Here is a 6,000-nt window from a genome sequence, read left to right as displayed (position 1 = left end):
CGTGCCTGTATAACCTCCCTACAACGCCTGGGCATGCTCCTGATGAGGCTGAGTATTGTGTGTGGCCTCCACGTGCCTGTATGACCTCCCTACAACGCCTGGACATGCTCCTGATGAGGCTGAGTATTGTGTGTGGCCTCCACATGCCTGTATGACCTCCCTACAACGCCTGGACATGCTCCTGATGAGGCTGAGTATTGTGTGTGGCCTCCACGTGCCTGTATGACCTCCCTACAACGCCTGGACATGCTCCTGATGAGGCTGAGTATTGTGTGTGGCCTCCACATGCCTGTATGACCTCCCTACAACGCCTGGGCATGCTCCTGATGAGGCTGAGTATTGTGTGTGGCCTCCACGTGCCTGTATGACCTCCCTACAACGCCTGGGCATGCTCCTGATGAGGCTGAGTATTGTGTGTGGCCTCCACGTGCCTGTATGACCTCCCTACAACGCCTGGGCATGCTCCTGATGAGGCTGAGTATTGTGTGTGGCCTCCACGTGCCTGTATGACCTCCCTACAACGCCTGGGCATGCTCCTGATGAGGCTGAGTATTGTGTGTGGCCTCCACGTGCCTGTATGACCTCCCTACAACGCCTGGGCATGCTCCTGATGAGGCTGAGAATTGTGTGTGGCCTCCACGTGCCTGTATGACCTCCCTACAACGCCTGGGCATGATCCTGATGAGGCTGAGTATTGTGTGTGGCCTCCACGTGCCTGTATGACCTCCCTACAACGCCTGGGCATGCTCCTGATGAGGCTGAGTATTGTGTGTGGCCTCCACGTGCCTGTATGACCTCCCTACAATGCCTGGGCATGCTCCTGATGAGGCTGAGTATTGTGTGTGGCCTCCACGTGCCTGTATGACCTCCCTACAATGCCTGGGCATGATCCTGATGAGGCTGAGTATTGTGTGTGGCCTCCACGTGCCTGTATGACCTCCCTACAACGCCTGGGCATCCTCCTGATGAGGCTGAGTATTGTGTGTGGCCTCCACGTGCCTGTATGACCTCCCTACAGCACCTGGGCATGCTCCTGATGAGGCTGAGTATTGTGTGTGGCCTCCACGAGCCTGTATGACCTCCCTACAATGCCTGGGCATGCTCCTGATGAGGCTGAGTATTGTGTGTGGCCTCCACGTGCCTGTATGACCTCCCTACAATGTCTGGGCATGCTCCTGATGAGGCTCAGTATTGTGTGTGGCTTCCACGTGCCTGTATGACCTCCCTACATCGCCTGGGCATGCTCCTGATGGGGCTGAGTATTGTGTGTGGCCTCCACGTGCCTGTATGACCTCCCTACAACGCCTGGGCATGCTTCTGATGAGGCTGAGTATTGTGTGTGGCCTCCACATGCCTGTATGACCTCCCTACAACGCCTGGGCATGCTCCTGATGAGGCTCAATATTGGGTGTGGCCTCCACGTGCCTGTATGACCTCCCTACAACGCCTGGGCATGCTCCTGATGAGGCTCAGTATTGTGTGTGGCCTCCACGTGCCTCTATGACCTCCCTACAACGCCTGGGCATGCTCCTGATGAGGCTGAGTATTGTGTGTGGCCTTCACGTGCCTGTATGACCTCCCTACAACGCCTGAGCATGCTCCTGATGAGGCTGAGTATTGTGTGTGGCCTCCACGTGCCTGTATGACCTCCCTACAACGCCTGGGCATGCTCCTGATGAGGCTCAGTATTGTGTGTGGCCTCCACGTGCCTCTATGACCTCCCTACAACGCCTGGGCATGCTCCTGATGAGGCTGAGTATTGTGTGTGGCCTTCACGTGCCTGTATGACCTCCCTACAACGCCTGAGCATGCTCCTGATGAGGCTGAGTATTGTGTGTGGCCTCCACGTGCCTGTATGACCTCCCTACAACGCCTGGGCATGCTCCTGATGAGGCTGAGTATTGTGTGAGGCCTCCACGTGCCTGTATGACCTCCCTACAATGCCTGGGTATGCTCCTGATGAGGCTGAGTATTGTGTGTGGCCTCCACGTGCCTGTATGACCTCCCTACAACGCCTGGGCATGCTCCTGATGAGGCTGAGTATTGTGTGAGGCCTCCACGTGCCTGTATGACCCCCCTACAACGCCTGGGCATGCTCCTGATGAGGCTGAGTATTGTGTGTGTGGCCTCCACGTGCCTGTATGACCCCCCTACAACGCCTGGGCATGCTCCTGATGAGGCTGAGTATTGTGTGTGGCCTCCATGTGCCTGTATGACCTCCCTACAACGCCTGGGCATGCTCCTGATGAGGCTGAATATTGTGTGTGGCCTCCACGTGCCTGTATGACCTCCCTACAACGCCTGGGCATGCTCCTGATGAGGCTGAGTATTGTGTGTGGCCTCCATGTTCCTGTATGACCTCCCTACAACGCCTGGGCATGCTCCTGATGAGGCTGAGTATTGTGTGTGGCCTCCATGTGCCTGTATGACCTCCCTACAACGCCTGGGCATGCTCCTGATGAGGTTGCGGATGGTCTCCTGTGGGATCTCCTCCCAGACCTGGACTAAAGCATCCGCCAACTCCTGGACAGTCTGTGGTGCAACGTGACGTTGGTGGATGGAGCGAGACATGATGTCCCAGATGTGCTCAATGTGATTCAGGTCTGGGGAACGGGTGGCCAGTCCAGAGCTTCAATGCCTTCATCTTGCAGGAACTGCTGACACACTCCAGCCACATGAGGTCTGCATTGTCCTGCATTAGGAGGAACCCAGGGCCAACCGCACCAGCATATGGTCTCACAAGGGGTCTGAGGATCTCATCTCGGTACCTAATGGCAGTCAGGCTACCTCTGGTGAGCACATGGAGGGCTGTGCGGCCCTCCAAAGAAATGCCACCCCACACCATTACTGACCCACTGCCAAACCGGTCATGCTGAAGGATGTTGCAGGCAGCAGATCGCTCTCCACGGTGTCTCCAGACTCTGTCACGTCTGTCACATGTGCTCAGTGTGAACCTGCTTTCATCTGTGAAGAGCACAGGGGATCTTTGCCAATCCTGGTGTTCTGTGGCAAATGCCAAGCATCCTGCACGGTGTTGTGCCGTGAGCACAACCCCCATCTGAGGACATCGGGCCCTCATACCACCCTTATGGAGTTGGTTTCTAACCGTTTGTGCAGACACATGCACATTTGTGGCCTGCTGGAGGTCATTTTGCAGGGCTCTGGCAGTGCTCCTCCTGTTCCTCCTTGCACAAAGTCGGAGGTAGCGGTCCTGCTGCTGGGTTGTTGCCCTCCTACGGCCCCCTCCACGTCTCCTGGTGTACTGGCCTGTCTCCTGGTAGCGCCTCCAGCCTCTGGCCACAGCAAACCTTTTTGGCACAGCTCGCATTGATATGCCATCCTGGATGAGCTGCACTACCTGAGCAACTTCTGTGGGTTGTAGAGTCTGTCTCATGCTACCATGAGTGTGAAAGCACAACCAACATTCAAAAGTGACCAAAACATCAGCCAGAAAGCATTGGTACTGAGATGTGGTCGGTGGTCCCCACCTGAAGAACCACTCCTTTATTGGGGGTGTCTTGATAATTGCCAATAATTTCCATCTATTGTCTATTCCATTGGTACAACAGCATGTGAACTTGATTGTCAATCAGTGTCGCTTCCTAAGTGGACAGTTTGATTTCACAGAAGTTTGATTTACTTGGAGTTATATTCTGTTGTGTTCCCTTTATTTTTTTGAGCAGTGTACTTTAAGAGTGTTGGTCTTGTATAAAATGCACATATTTACTCGTATTTAGCCTTAAACATAATGTATGGCTCTCACGGAATTACATTTTAAAATACGTGGCGTTCATGGCTCTCTCAGCCAAAAAGGTTCCTGACCCCGGCTTTCGATGCAGAGTTTGTTTCCCACCACACCGATGTGCATCTAACCTTCTTCTCATTCCTGGCGTCATTACAAACAAAGGGTAAAGAGATCTCTTGAGACCTATGAAAGCATGAGGACCCCTTAGGGAAAAAGGCTGGGTCTGGTCTAATGACCACTATCAGAGAGAATATTGGTAAATGGTTGGTTATTCCCCTATCCTTCTAGCTGAGGTAAGGACCACCACTAGGATAGTTTTATAGGTTAAAAAATTTAAACTGTATTTATTTATTTTACTCACATATAGCGCCATTAATTCCACAGAGCTTTACAGACATTATGGGAACTGTCCCCATTGGGGCTCACAATCTACATTCCCTATCAGTATGTCCTTGGAGGAAACCGGAGAACCCGGAGGAAACCCACGCAAACACGGCGAGAACATACAAACTCCTTGCAGATGTTGTCCTTGGTGGGATTTGAACCCAGGACCCCAGCGCTGCACTGCTGCAGTGATAACCACTGAGCCACCGTGCTGCCCAACGAACGGCTCAAATAGGGATCTAGTTAGGGCATCCAAGTCTAAATTAATGTCCCATGGTGGAACCCGAGACGGAACCGCAGGTCTAGACCGGCCCACTGACCGTATGAACCTCACTACCCATGGGTGATCAGCAGTTTTTTGATCAAAAAGAACACCCAAGGCTGATATCTACTTTAAGGATGTTAACGGACCGACCTAGCGCCAGGCATTTCTACAACAATTCTAAGATCCTAGTCCATGTTACTGGGTCATTCACAAAGGGATTTATCTGTGAGAAATTTAAAAAATACACTCTTCCAGACGCTTGCATAAATTTTAGTTCTTTTCTTCCTTCACCTCATTACGGTAGAAACTATTTTTTTTTAAAAATCCCTTTGATTTCAGGAGCTGCCACTCAAACGCCATGCCGTCAGATGAAAATTCCTTACCATCGAGCAAAAAACTGGACCCTAGGATAAAAAAAAAGGTCCGGGATTTCCGGGAGAACGCATGGATCCCCCAATGCCATTAGTCTTAAACAAGTGAACCATGTTCTCTTGGGCCAAAAAGGCACCATCAGAATCACTTCGGCTTGGTCCCACTGAATCATCCTTAAAAATTACAGATTCGGGGAGATTGGCGGAAAGGCACAAGCTAATTCCTCAGACCATTTGTGGCGCAAAGCATTCACCCCACAGGGGGACTCCCTCGGTTCTAGGTAAAAACTTCGGCATCTTCCTCTTGACATTGGTCTCAAACAGTTCTGAGGCCCCATAATACTACCATCTTCTGAAATACCGCAGGGTTCAGTGACCATTTATCTTGATATATCTGGTGACGGCTTAGATAGTCTTCTGCTAGAGAAAGGAGATTTTCTTCTGCCATCACCATGAATTTCTCTGTTTTGGTCACCAGAGACCTGGACCTTCTGGCCCCCAGAGACCTGGACCTTCTGGCCCCCAGGAAACTGGACCTTCTGGCCGCCAGAGACCTGGACCTTCTGGCCCCCAGAGACCTGGACCTTCTGGCCCCCAGAGACCTGGACCTTCTGGCCGCCAGAGACCTGGACCTTCTGGCCCCCAGAGACCTGGACCTTCTGGCCGCCAGAGACCTGGACCTTCTGGCCCCCAGAGACCTGGACCTTCTGGCCCCCAGAGACCTGGACCTTCTGGCCCCCAGAGACCTGGACCTTCTGGCCCCCAGAGACCTGGACCTTCTGGCCCCTTGCTTGTTTATATAGAACCCAGCTATACTGTTGTCTGAAAGAATTTTCTTGTTTCGTTTTTTTTTTAGTCCAGGTAAGGCTTCTACCAGAGCAGACCTTACTGCGTGCCCGTTCCTTCAGCTTGAGGATGCTTGTCTCAGAGCCAGTGACCACTGCCCCTAAAGAAAGCTCTGTTCTTCATATATGCCCCCCCCCCCCCCCCCCCAACTAAAGAGACTTGCATAGGTGGTGATAACTGACGGATTCAAGGTCTCGCAGGGAACTCCCTGTAACAGATTCTCCCGACAGAGCCACCAAACTAAGGCCTTCAGCGTAATTCTCTTGTCTAGGTGTCCCTTGCATCCAGAACCTCCTACTGGAGTGTTCTGAAATGAGCCTGTGCCCATGCAATTGCTGGAATGCATGATGACATGGACCCTAGGATGGACGTGACTCCCCTCAGTGATA

This window comes from Phyllobates terribilis, unplaced genomic scaffold (genome assembly GCF_046119375.1).
Source record: "Phyllobates terribilis strain yellow unplaced genomic scaffold, ASM4611937v1 Scaffold_3__8_contigs__length_932513732, whole genome shotgun sequence".
In the NCBI taxonomy this organism is placed as follows: Eukaryota; Metazoa; Chordata; class Amphibia; order Anura; family Dendrobatidae; genus Phyllobates; species Phyllobates terribilis.
Note: the sequence above shows the minus strand (reverse complement) of the source record.